The sequence below is a fragment of the Theobroma cacao genome, chromosome 1 (assembly GCF_053813885.1).
Source record: "Theobroma cacao isolate CCN51 chromosome 1, ASM5381388v1, whole genome shotgun sequence".
Taxonomy (NCBI): domain Eukaryota; kingdom Viridiplantae; phylum Streptophyta; class Magnoliopsida; order Malvales; family Malvaceae; genus Theobroma; species Theobroma cacao.
Genome location: NC_142639.1, coordinates 16,108,424 through 16,123,513, shown reverse-complemented (window position 1 = coordinate 16,123,513; position 15,090 = coordinate 16,108,424). Strand labels below are relative to the sequence as shown.

The 15,090-nt window shown below is 34.0% G+C and overlaps 1 long non-coding RNA gene across 1 annotated transcript in view; it reads left to right on the top strand.

The window, feature by feature from the left end:
- The first annotated feature begins 1,863 nt into the window (after positions 1–1,863).
- LOC148764581 (uncharacterized) overlaps positions 1,864–15,090 on the top strand; it is a 34,781-nt gene continuing 21,554 nt past the window's right edge. The window contains exon 1 of the long non-coding RNA XR_016023071.1: positions 1,864–2,170. This is a non-coding gene — a long non-coding RNA (uncharacterized LOC148764581). The remainder of the gene's footprint in view (positions 2,171–15,090) is intronic.

Sequence of the window (15,090 nt, the reverse complement as noted above, 5' to 3'; positions counted from 1 at the left end):
CCTCTTTAACACAAATTCTTAATTCTTTCAGCTCTTCCTTAAAATGTATTTTGTATTGGATAGGTGCATAGAGCGTTGGTTTTAAGTCCTTGTTTTTGCTCTCTGCCTTGTTTCGTTGCCTATTAGCTTGATATATCTTATACTGTTTTGCAAAGAAATATATTTCACATTTGGTAAAAAAAAAAAAAAAATCATGTTACACCATTTGACATGAATAACTTGTTTAATTAAATAAGTTTTTTCAATATTAGATCGACACATGACATGATTAATTCATTTACACACTTTTATTTAATTTATTTATAAAAATTTAAATATCAATAATTTCATAAATAGATTTAAGTATGTTTGTGTTATGTAACACAAGAAATTAAATGTGTTAAAATAATCTTGTATGAGTTAAGTAGATTAACGCATATTGGCCCGGAGCCACCAGGCAAGCAAAGGAAAAACACGAAAGAAGCCGTTCTTGTGTATAAAAGTCATAAGGTATGTTCCACGAGTTTAAGGAAAAGTGTAACACTTCAATTATCATAAAATACAAACCGAGTTGATTAAGACGACAGTTGAGGTCTAAATCCATGACATTTTCCCTCGGGACAGAAGCTCAGCTGCCCACGCTGTTCTCTCTTTTTAATTAAAGAGTGGTATTCATGTGTCCGCCTCATTGCTTTACATTCACATTGTAATTTTTTGAAGAATGATTATATTTTTCCTGTCTCGTTTTATTTATGTCATTTATTATTTTATCAAAAGAATTCAATTTTAATTTGTTCAATTAAAAAGTCAATGAAAGTTAAATATAATGGGGTGAAAATAATACTAATATTATATTTATCTGACTCAGTTATTGAGAATATAAAAATAATTGTAATAAAATTAAAATTTTCATTTATTTATAATGATTGGTTAAATTTATCACTTATTTTGAATTAGTGTAATTTTATTATTGCATATTTTTTAGTTTAGATTAAAAAATAATTAAAAATATTTTATAAAATATTTCTTATATCATTAATTTTTAAAATTAAATTAAAAATACAATAATAAAATTACAGCTATTGAAAGGACGTACTTTTTTGTTATGCTGTCAAATCTACTTTTCTAGTCATTTAACCAGCTAGGCCCAGCTGGCTGAATAGGTTAGGCAGCAATGAAGCCAAGAATCTGGATGTGAGTGCAGTCCGTGGCCAGCCATGTGCCTCCCGCGTAGAAATGGAGATGGTCCTTTAAAATCATTATCCTTATTAAATAAAATTAAGATATTTCATAATTGATTCGAATAAGATTTGAATAGCAAAAATTATTATCATCCTTTACAGGTTTGAATAAGATTCAGTTAGTAATTTTAAGAAATTCATTCCTCTAATTTGATTATGATTAATTTTAAATCATAATAATTATTTTTATTTTATTTCAGTAAATAAATAAAACTACATTATTATTATTATTACTTTATTTGATTTCAACAAAATAATTATTTTATTTTTCCTCTATTTCATTCCATGAATAAAATATAATCAATTTTTTTTCTTTTTTTATAATAAAAACCCCAAAAAGTTAATTACTATTCAATCTTGGTGTTGTCAAGAACTATGCCCTAAAAGGGCATTTGGTATGCCCTATGTGAGGAACATTCTTTGTATTCTAAATGAATGTATTCACATTGCAACAATTGGTTTATTTAAAATATATTGTAAAATCTTCCCATTGTAATGTCGTTACAATGAGCATTCGGTATGCCGTATGTGAGGAACATTCTTTGTATTCTAAATGAATGTATTCACATTGCATCGATTGGTTTATTTAAAATACATTGTAAAGTCTTCCCATTGTAATGTCATAACAATGAGCAAAGGGCACGTGATTCCCTTCCATCACGGATGTAAATTAAATTCCCCTTTGCAAAGTTACATTCTTTTTCTTTCCCAAATTCTCCTACCATAGCCCAATCTTTGCCCTAGCCGCTCACCTGTATCCTTTCTCTCAACCCATCCTTTCTTTTCTTCTTTTTCTTGCCCTAACCGCTCACCTATATCAAATTAGCTATTATTTGTGGTTCAAGATTCAAATCTATTATTGTTTGTGGTTCAAGATGAAGGTGGCTAGTTGGTCTATGGTTTATATTCTCATATCTTGCAGATATCAGATTTGATTCTTTGAAGTTGAGGTTTGTCTATCCAATTTGATAGTTCATCACTGATTGAAATTGGGCTTTTGAATTCTGTTTTCATGTCTTTGTTTTCCTTTTTGTCTTTGGTTTGTTGCCAATGAAGTTTTGATTAGGAATTGCTGTTGTTATGTCTGTGTTGGGTGTTTTGTTGTCAGTGGACTTTGCATTGCCCAGGAATGGACTACTGAATCTGATGATGGATGTAAGAAAGAAGGAGAAAAAAAAAAGAAAAGAAAGAAAAAGAAAAAAATGGAGTTCTACATGCCAAATAAATTAATTTTATTTATTGAATAAAATAAAAAATAATTAAATGTATAATTGATAAATCATATATTAATTTTAAAATAAAAAACATATGAATTAAACGGTACAAAATTATCTTTTCAATAATTATATTTTTAATAATCACATATCTCGCTGTCACATTCATAGCTAACATCACCAAAAAATCAAATAATGGACAAAGTTTTTTTCAATCATGTGGACTGCTAGCTAAAACCCATTACCCACTGGCCCATAGGAAGGAAATAGCCCAACCAATCGCCATGTGAAGCGGACGTAGAAACTTCTATCGAGTCTTCTCCCAATTTAAAAGCTAGACACTCGAAAAACGAATAAACTGCAGGCAAACAAATCTTGTTAACGTAGAAAGAAACAACAAAGCAAGAAATGAGCCATGGAATCCTTTCAGGAAGCCAAGCAAGCTTCCACTATTGCTCTAACCCCAACCATCTTCTCGTTACCTTGGCCTAGGGGCGGATCCTTAGTAAGGGATGAGCGGCCATGGACTCCCAAAATTCTTACAATTTTTTTATATTATCTAAAATTATTATGTAATTCTTAAATATAAATTACAGTGTTGCACTATTGTTTAAAATTTCATTAATGTATCATTTTTTATTCAGAATAACTAATATATTTTGATATGTATATTGTAAACTTTAAATAACAAGGATATACATACAAATTGATAGAAAGAAATGATTATATTTCTTTCAATACAATTTTATTTATTATATATATTTTTAATGATCCTCAAAATATTTTTTTTATTCCTTGAATCGTTTGATAAACTTCAAGTCATTATGGTTAGCATATTGCTAGTTAAGTCCAGCAAATAAATTCTAACTTAATATGTTAAGCCTTTAAAAAAAAATAAAAATAAGTCTACTAACCCAAATCCACTAAGTTTTAATATAAATCTAACCTATCATAATATATTATATCTTAATAGTCTAATCCAATAACCTATCATAATATATTATATTTCAGTAGTTTAACCTAATAACCCAATATATTAATTAGCAATTTAAGAGAAAAATAAAAAAAATAAGATGAGAGATTCCTCAAAAAGCTACCCATTTCATGTAAGACACGCAAAATAAAAAGGCAATTTATTTGAGTTTGAAAAATTTTTTCTCTTCCACTCTTCTACATAGAGAGTAAGGGAAACTCCTTTCATAGTTTGATTCAATTATGTATGTATATATATATATATATATATATATGACACCATCATTACTGTTAATGTGTATTCTTTTTTGTATGTTCAATATTTTGTGAATTTTATTTAATCTTTTACATGAGTGAGAATTGAATTGTATATAAAGTTCTCTTTGACTATTTAGTGTATTATTCTGTTTGGCCCCCTTTTAAAAATGCTCTAGCTTTGCCCCTACCTCGATGTCATGAGCCAACTTAGTATTGGACTATGACAGGGTAAAGTTGATTGGGAGATTGAGTTTTTTGTACTTGTAAGGGAAATGTCCCCCTTTCAAACATTATAATGGCTCGTGGTGACATTTTTAGAAATACTTGTTAAGTCTCTAAGGGGAAAGACCCTTTAGGAAAGGAATGTCCTCATTTCAAGTATTATAATGGCTATTGGTAGAATATTTGTAAAATCTTGTAAACTCTTTATAGAGGGTGAGTGCAGTCAGTGGATTGTTGGGCTGCCTCACTAGTAAAGGTATGTTTGTAGTGAATTATCTAGGGTTGCCCTTATGGCCCTATGATGGAGTGTCTTGGTCCATTTATACTCATTTTTATATTAATAAAATATTTTCCTTTTTGTGGCTTAGTGATTACGTATATGGCATATGGTACGCCTTTATGATTTCGATATGCATTGCTTTAGTCTAATTTGTTACTATTGTTGATGTTTGATTAGATATAAACGAGTTATTGGCTGGCTTGCGTGGAAACGTCCACTCAAGTGCCGCATGGTTTATCACATATTTAAGCGAAGGGGCATAGTGTTGGTATCAAAGCAAACTTTAAGTACTGGTAATGGGCCACTGAGGATAGTGAACCCTTGTTGAAGTGGGGGAGGATGTGACAATCCTCGCCTGGACGTGAATCCCACATTGTCGAGATAATGCTTCTAGCGGGTTGAGCTGCGAAGTCCCACATTGAATAGAAACTCTCAATGGGGAGTAAGAGAGGATATCATGGTCGTAAAGTGGGGGGCCATGAATCCCACATTAGCTATGTACTAGAGTGATACTGAGCATATAAGGGTTCACACTACATTTAATTTGTGGGGCACCTTTTTGTGGGACAAAATTGTGAGGCTAACGAGCCAAAGAAGACAATACCACATAAGAGTTGGTGTGGACCATGACAAATAGGATCAGAGCACGGGCGAGACGTGATGAGCTAAAGAGTAAATATGGTGACCACGCGGAGTTCACCAGAGGACTATAAGAGGATAGAAAAAATTGAGACAGTCCAGCGAGAACTATCTGAGATAATTAATACCTTGAATGATAAGACCAGAGATACGTTGAGCACTTTCCAAGGCGAGATTGGAGAATTGAAAACTCAAGTAAATCTTTTGGTTATTGCTACAAGTAATGCTAGTGCAAACTTAGGTGATCGAGGTAAAAGGGCCAAAGTGATGAAGCCCAAGTGATGTGAAGGGGTGAGAGATGTTTAGGTGTTGGAGAACTTCCTTTTTGATATGGAGTAGTATTCTGAGCTTTGCACATAAAGTCGGAGGAAGACAAAGTGACGATGGCTTCAATGTATTTTGCCAGGGATGCGAAGTTATGGTGACGTTCCAAATTCATTGATGTTGAGTGCCGTATTAACATTTGGGCAGACCTCAAGCAAGAACTAAAGAATCAGTTTTTCCCTAAGAATGTTGAGTATATGGTGCGAAAAAAGTTATAGGAATTGTCATAAACGGGATCAGTGTGGGAGTTCATGAGGAACTTCTTTACTTTAATGCTAGATATCAAGGATATGATTAAAAAAGATGAATCGTTCTATTTTCTTGAAGGTTTGAAACAATGGGTGAGGACAGAGTTACAAGATAGAAGGTACAAAATGTGACTTCAATGATGGCGACCGTTGAGCGCCTTACTTATTGTAGAGAAAACTTTGACGAAAGGAATACTCTTAATTTAAAACTAGTAGCTTTAGCTCAAATAAAGGGGTAAAATTTTTGAGAGTTAGTAGACCCTCAAGTGGAAAAGGCAATAGGTGATCACCTGCTAGAGATTTACCCCAATCGAGAACAAACAAGCCATGACCTCTGATATCTTGTTCTTTAGGCAAAGAACCACATCGAGTAACTAATTGTCTTCACCGAGCAACTCTTAATGCGATATGCATTGCCAATGTTGAGACACCACCACCCTACAAGATAGTTGAAGATGCTGGGAAGAGCTAGCACGAATGGGTTCCATTCGTGCCCTCAGCGCCTTACAAGTGCAATTAGAAAAAATGAAAAAAGAGCCCCAACAAGGTTTAATATATATAGAGGTGTTGTTAAACGTGAAAAGAACCAAAGCCATGCTCGACACGAAGGGCTCAAACACCTTCATCACCTTGGGCGAGGCAAAGATATGCAATTTTAAAGATGAGAAAGACCTTGGGCAGATGAAAATAGTTAACTTGACAGCTTTAACTATTATAGGGAACTCTAAAGACGTAAAGGTTAAGATTGGCTTTTAGGAAGGGAAGGTGAACATGACTGTAGCCATTATAATTAAAGCACAAACCATCCCTTTCCTGGTTGTGAGTTGTCTAACGTTTTTTGGAGAATGACCATATGTGGTATCAGCTACAATTCTACCCAAGAGTGGGAAGAGGATTATATCAACTATATAGTTTAAGATGGGGATCAAGAAAAGTGAGCCCTCCTACGTGGCCATGCCCATCTATAAAGGTGAAGATAACATGAATCTAATACTTGAAAAAGTGAAATTGGCTTTGGAAGAATTTCGAGATATGATGCTAAAACAACTACCAAGGGTTCTACCATCTCAACAAGCTGTTAATCACGAGATAGAATTACTCCTAAGAGTCAAGTCATCTGTAAAAGCCATACAGGATGGCTCTCCTAGAGTTAACAGAGCTAAAGAAACAATTAGATTAGCTGATTCAAGTCGGATTTATTTGACCATTAAAGGCACCTTTTAGGGCCCCAATGCTCTTTTAGAAGAAGTAGGATGAGAGTTTACGATTGTACGTGGATTACCGAGCTTTGAACAAAGTCACAACTAAGAATAAATATCTTATCCCTTTTATAGCACATCTCTTTGATCAACTGAGTTGTGCAATGTACTTCTCCAAATTAGATTTGGCATTGGGATTCCATTAAGTAAGAGTGGCTCAGAGAGATGAACCAAAAACCACCTGTGTAACACGGTATGGCGCATTTGAATTTCTTGTTATGCTTTTTAGACTAACCATACGCTTGTTACTTTTTGCGCATTGTTGAATAAGGAGTTTCGTGATTATTTGGATAAGTTCATGGTAATCTACTTGGACGATATTGTGGTGTACAATTTAACCTTAGAAGAGCATCAACAGCACTTGCGGTAGGTCTTCCAAAGGCTATGTGACAACTAGTTGTATATGAAAAGGTAGAAATGTTCATTCACGCAAATCTGAATTCAGTTCCTCGACCACATAATTGAACAAGGGCACATCTGGATGGATATGTAGAAAGTGAAGGTTATCAAAGAGTGGGTCACCCCTAAGAATACAATTGAGCTTCGTTTGTTCTTAGAGTTAGCCAATTATTATCAAAGATCTGTGAAAAGATATTCAAGAAGGACAGTAGCACTACAGAATTATTGAAAAAGGGACAAAAGTGGAGTTAGACGTCTTAGTGCCAAAAAGCCTTCAAAGGCTTGAAAGACATGATGATAATGGATCCCATTTTATCACTCCCCGATATTGCAAAGCATTTTGAGGTACAGATGGATGCATCGAACTTTACCTTTAAAGAAGTGTTGTTGCAAGAAAGACACTCGATTGCGTTTGAAAGTTGAAAGTTAAATGAAGTTGAGAGGAGATACATGACATAAGAGAAAGAACTATAATAGTGATTCATTGTTTACGGGGCTTAACAACACTACTTGCTAGGATTACAATTCGTGGTTAAGACTGACAGCACAACCGTAAGTCATTTTCTCATATAGCCAAAACTTACAACCAAGCAGATGAAATGGCAAGAATTCTTAGTCGAGTTTGATTTCTCCTTCGAGCACAAAATTGGAAAGACAAACCTTGTGGCAGATAACCTCAGTAGGAAGGCCGAATTTGCAGCTCTAAGGATGATCATACCAATACAGCCAGTAAAGTGACCATAGATATCTGTGATCTTATTGAAGGAAACTTGCATCGAGATCCCCAAGCAATGGCCATTATGAAGTTGGTGGAAAGTGAAAAGTCGAAATACTTTTGAGTAGAAAATGGACTCCTACAAACGAAAGGACCACGTATATTTGTTCCAAGAGCGGGAGACCTTAGGTAAAAATTAATGTGGGAATGTCATGACACTCATTGGATAGGACATTAAAGTTGGCAGTGGATTGTTTTACTACTAAAACAGGGTTACTATTAGCCTTATATGCAGCAAGATGTGATGGATTATATGAAGACATGCCTTATTTGCTAGTAAGACAAAGTAGACAGACGGAGATCGACAGGAATACTCAAACCTTTATTAGTACTGATTAAACCATGGGAAAGTTTTTCTCTGGACTTTATTATAGGACTTCCTAAAGTGGTGGATATGACAACGATCTTGGCAGTGGTGGATCGTTTTTCTAAGTAGGCAACGTTCATTTTGGTGCAAAAGTTTGGCTTCGTTGAAGCAATGGCTCATATGATTTTTTAACATGTGGTAAATAATTGGAGTGTTCTTAAGATCGTTATCAGCAGCATAGATCGCAAACCTTTTTTGAAAAGAGCATTTCAAGCTTTTAGGGTCAGAACTCAACATATCTTTTAATTATCACCCGTAAATAGATGGTCAGACAGAACGCCTCAATGGGTTGTTAAAAAAAACCTATAACATTTTATACAGGGGAACTAGAAGAATTGGCCCAACTTACTAGATGTGGCTCAACTATGTTTCAATTCACAAAAGAGCTTGGCCACTGATAGAACCCCTTTCTAAGTCATCACCGAACAATAACCTAGACTTTCTCATATTTTAGTGGAATTGTCACGACCCAGTACTCCCCTCGAGCCCGTGACAACCACCGCGACGTCTCGATAGATATTCATTGCTCGAAATGCCAACCGGAGCCTCGCAAGGCTTTAATATCAGTTTTTGCACCTCCCCTGTGAGCAACAGTTGTTAAGTATCATGTTTTTGAGAGATTATAAACTATTTCCAAATCAAAACAATAGAAAAATAATTTTTTTCTCACAGGGGCATTTTGGTAATTGTTTCTCAAAAATCTCGAAACTAGCTAAAAATGTAGTATATGAGAGAAATTTATACATTTCATAACTGAAAATAAGTTTAGATATCTAAAACATTCATTTAAAGTGAAACTATACCTATTTGAATATAATAAAAATATTTAATAAAATATTCTATTTTCTTATAAAACAATATTTATAAAGTTACCGATAAATAATTTTTGTAGCGTAAAAACTAAATAAATTCATACATACTGTAATACAGATAACCAAAGCATAAGATTTAATTTACAGAAACACGTAGGCCCACGAACGTCCAAAAGTATCAAAAGTGATAAACCTACAGTTTTTGAGGATGCAAGTCCAACTGTAGCCCTCAACGAAATGAGCTATCTACCGACTATCCTGAGCCTGAAAGGGGTGGAAAAGAGGGTGGTGAGATTATATAATCCCAGTGAGTAAACAAATATCATCTAAAATATCTAAAGCCAAGTAAATGGAGACAGACAAAATAGATTAGCATAAAAAAATTCACAGCATTTCGAACTCATTTTAATAAGATAAAATAGATTCATTTCACCCAAATAAAACAACAAGGCTTATGATTTCTTGAAAAGCTTGGCTCGTGCCAAAAACATTCTCATACTCAGTTATCAAGGATACCTTGGCTTGGGGCTATCCCAACTGAGTCCGCCAAGGCTGTTAAAAAGTCAGGTACGCATAAATCATGTTTTTATTTTGAAAACATAGTCGTTCTTTGGCGTTGGCTGAGTTCACCCTCACGTGGTGATTTGGTGTGAAGTGAACTCTAAAGTTGTACCTCGGGAGTTAACCTACGCGCCTTCCCAATCGAGGTAAGAATATAACAAGATTTCGTGCCCTTCAAAAAGGCTGGTCCATAGAACCCGCCCACTGCAGTAAGGTAAACCCACCATACAATAAAATTTGCAATAGCATGACATGGCAATTATTTTACTTTACAGCATCTCAAGGCAAATCAACAGTTCATACATTTTCAGCACATTTACCAATTCAACCATTCATGCTAATATTATCATAAGCCATTCAATTCAAACCATGATTTATAACACAACAATTAGTCTCCAATTACTCCATTTTCAAAACCATATTTTAATTTCAAGACAATTTTATAAAGTCATTTCATTTAATCACATTTTTGCTTATAAAACATAAAGATTTACCATTTAAACTCATTTTCCATAAAATCACAAAAATGAATTAAAATTCACTTCAGATAATCAAGATGATGATAAGGTTACTCACTGTATCAGGAGTTTGAAATACTCCTATTCTCAGTCCTCTGACACAACGTCTTTACCTTTGTTAGAGGGCTCACCACCTATATACAATATGTTACGACCCAATTTCCCGGGCCATGACTGACGCATGAGCTCAATGAGCATAGCTCACTAAGCCCAAGCAAGCCAATCCATTTACCTTTGCTTAACAAATTTATCATATCATGCATACACACACACCTTTTCCCGAGTGTGAACATAGCCAAAACACAATGGCATTATCGATAATAATATACATGCACTATACTAGTCATGTATTTAGCAATTTACATTGCATACACATATTCACATTGTTAGATTGTATTCACAATACAAAAAGACCCATGACTTCTAGCGGAGACATTTACAATAAAAGGGATTACTATCGAATGCTAGACACATACCTAGGAGATGCACTACGGTCTCCTCGATCTAGGGTCCAACAGTCACCTGATTTGAAAACATGAATTTTTATAAAACGTGAGTACAATACTCAGTGAGTGAATATTAGAAGGGAACAAGCAATCTCAACTAGGAAATTTGACAATCATGATGCACCGGTTGAAAATAAGGCCATTTTCATCTAACTACTATTCCAAACCCTTTTTCCCTTAAAACAAGCCATCATGCTAAAATAACAATAGCAACATGTAACACATGTAAACTTCCAAATTTCAACAAAACAAACGCTTACATATTTGCATTTACAACCATATACCCATCATCAACATGCACACCATCCCATCATCATCATCTCATATGCAACGACTTATGCGCATATAGCCAGGTCAGCAACGGCTTATGTGCACTCCCACTCACACAGAGTTGGGTCAGCAACGGCTTATGTGCACTCCTACTCGCACATAGCCGAGTCAGCAACGACTTATGTGCACTCCTACTCGCACATAGCCGGGTCCAAATCAACATGCAAAGAAGTATCATCCAATGCATATCATGCATTTTATCATATTGTGATAACACATAAACCATTGTATAGCACATTTTCACAATATAAAACCATTTTACTAAAAGCTTGTTCCCAAGGTACATTTTCTAAGACAAGTTGGATAGAATCTTTCATATTCCCCAAAACAAATTTGAAATGCAAGTCCACTCACCAGTATCGAAAATCTGGATTTCGGGTGCACTTGGACTAATAGTCCTTAGGAACAATTCCTTTGCCTTTTCCGAACGTCTCACTACCTTGACAAATAACAAAGTCGAGGAATTTACTATATTGTCCCTAAATTGATATAAACTAATTTAAATTACCAATGCTTGATATGTAAATGCAAAAATACGTTCGATTATCGCTTAATCGCAGTATCGATTAAATTCGACCGATCACTCGATTAATTGGCGATTGTGTCCAAATCACCTCCAAATTAATCCATTTCTCCTCTAATACCTTAATTTACCACATACCATTTAAATAAATCCAAATTCAGCATTAGAACCCTCACAGTTCCTTATAGAAAAATTCGGTCATTTGGTGCACTAGCACCGAAATTTTTTCTACATAACCGTTTCACCTTAATTCATCTTTTTCCAAGCCATTTTCCTTGAAATAAAAACAATCCCCCATTGATATTCAGCCCTCATGGTTCGACCAACAAGGAACCCTAGAGAAATTGAATATTTCTTTTATGTTTTTGTTCATAACCATGCTTAACTATCCCTAAACACTACCATAGTCTAAAATCAAATTATTCCAACAACAATTCCTCTTCCATACCCATTTTTCAGAATTGAATTCATCATAATAACTCAATATTCAACCATGGAAATCAAGAACAAAAGCATGGGTAAGCTAGGTATCAAGGAGAATTAAAGAAATTCTAACTTACCTAACTTGTTTCCTTGATTTCTTCACTTTTTCTTTGAATTTTCACATAGGTTTTCTTGTTTTTCCCTTTGTTCTTTCTTTGTTCTTGTTGCTGGTTGCCTAGGCTGAATATGGTCAGAGAATTGGGGATTTAATGGGCTGATTTCTATAGAAAATAATAAAATAATCAAGCATGCCACGTGTCACATGCTTATTGGCCCAATTTTTTTTAACTTTTTGACTTTTTCTTCTTAATTTTCCACCACAAATATTCTAGTACTTATCCAATCCTACCACAATTAAAATCCCTTGGTCTTGACAAATGCTGGGGCGAAAAATTTATCGATTTGCCCTTGAAGTGGAAAAATTACGATTTTACCCCTATACTCCGAAATGTACTGGAATCACATTATTTCTACTTTTCAACCTCAAATAACACTAATATTGATCAATATTAACCAAATGGGGCAAAAATTGTTTTATAAAAATTCCCGTTTAGTCCTCTAATGGCAAAATTACCATTTTACCTTTGTGCTCCAAAAATATTGAAAATCACAAATTTTCATTGCTAAACATTGTTTTATACTCCAATAATGATAATTATATGTCATATAATTATTCTTGATCAAATGTGATCAAATCTTGGCTAGAAATCTCTATTTTATCATCAAATGGTAAAATAATCGTTTTGTCCTTAATCGGTTAATTTTCCTAATGGACTCCAAACTAGACCTTGAACTCCGAATCACTATTCTAAGCCATTTTGTGGGTTTCAAAATTTTCAATTTCCTCTTAGAATTTTTATTTGAACTAGTTCAAGGCTCGATTTAACTTAGTTGTACCACTCGGTACAATACCGTCTTTTAATCGAACTTGACAAGGTCTCACACAATACACGACACATAATTCAATATACTGTGTCTTACCATTATAAATCTATTTCAGGCTCTTTACTAATGCATGAAATGGGATGCAAATTGTTCGGATTATCGTCTAAACACGGTGTTCTATATAAATTCAATTGTGTACCTAAATAAAATGGTTTTGGCCTAATTAGATCTATCACCCGATTAATTGGCCAATACGTTCAATTCAACTCCAAATAATTCCATTTTTCTTCCAATTCTCCAAACCATCAAACACAAGTCAAATAGCATAAAATTTAGCAAAATCATCTTCACATTTTCTCTTGGGAATTTCGGCCATAGTGGGTGCATCAATATTATGATTTTTCCTACTTGATTTTCTCACTGTAATTCATCATTTCCTAACCAATTCACTTGAAATAAAATCAAAATCATCATCAATATTCTACATGGAGAATTCAACCAATGATGGGTGATGGGAGAACATGAATTTTTCTTGCTTGATTTTCACGCTACACATTACTAATCAACTAAAAACACTAGAATATCTTAAAATCTAACCAAAACAATCATCAAAATCTCTCTCTAAGTGTTCGGCCAGCAAGATACCCATCATGAAATCATGTGATTCAACCATGGAAAATGCAAAAGAATGTATGGGAAAGGTAGATCACAAGTCAAAATCAAGAAATTTTACCTTTGATTGCTTGATTACTTGAAATCCACCAATTTTCTCTTGAATTTTCACTCTAGGGTTTTTGTTCTTTCTTTTCTTTCTTTGTTCTTGCTTTGGCCGGCCATAATGAAGAGAAATGGGCTAGTTTTTTGCTAATTTATAAGGAAAATGATAAAAAAATAAAAGCTTGACACTTGTCACCTTACCATCGGTCCATTTTTAAATTCTTAACTATTAAGCTTTCTTTCTCCACCACATAAAATCCTTCAATTATCCATGATAATATTGGGTAAAATCCATGTGCTGGACAAGTGTTGGGTGTGTAAAATAACAATTTTGACCTTGGGATGGCAAAATGACTATTTTACCCCTATGCTCGAAAAAATGTCGAAATTAAAATTCTTCACTTCTCAAACTCAAATTATATTCCAAATGATCAATCTTAGTAAAAAATTTCATCCAACACTCACATCTTAACCTCGGGTGGCAAAATGACCATTTTACCCTTAAGTCATGAAAATTCTAATTTGACTCCAAATCGGTCCTCAAACTCTGAATCACCATTTTAATTCATTTGGGATTTTAAAATTCTCAATTTCATCTTAAAATCTCTATTTGGACTAGTTTGAGGCTTAATTCAACTTAATTGTACTATTTGTTACATTGTCGTCCTTTAACGATTTCTGAGGTACCCAAGTAATCAAACATGCATTCTTATGTAAGAATGGCATAATAAACATATTGTAGAGTCGGGCTTGACAGCACTACTCCCCTTAAAATAAAATTTTGACCTCAAAATTTCATTTACTGAATTCAGAGAAAATGTGAGGGTATTGTTTTCTCATCTAATGCTCGACTTCTTATGTCCTCCCCTTTATAGGGAATTTCGATTTGTTCACCTCATTTACCTCCAATTCAACTCGAGTACTTCACTTATGCGTATTATTATCTTTTAAAATCAGATCAATAGTAACCTTCACAATTATGATCTCTTATATCGAGACACCAAGCATGCTTTTATTACTATCATTAAACTTGAACCATAACTCCATCTCAATCGTACCAAATTCGATCGCATTTTATACTTATTTAGGTATACCAATCACTATCTTATTACTTCATTCCATATCAAATTTTTTGACTTTCATTCATTCATCCTATCCTCATACACTATTGTATAGTTTACGGCATCATTAACACGCCATACTCATTCCTGTACATATCCTTAGCGTTAGAGAAGATTAATGGCTTCAATTATTTCCACATACTTCATGTTTACCTTGCATTTAGGAAATTTCAATCTTCTTAATCCTATTAATCCATCTCATATGGCTTAATCACACTATAGATTACATTCCTTTAACTATTTCCCAAAAATTCCTTAAGTCGCCATAAATCGACTTCTGATAAGATTCTTGATCGTTACATTATCTATACAACTCATCAAATAGATTGAGTTCAAATCTCGAACCACTAAAACCATTCTTTATTTTAGTTGGGTACATCACTAACTCCACACATACGTATACACACACATTCAAATATCCATATTCCTCATTATGTATACGGGTCTCTATTTTCAA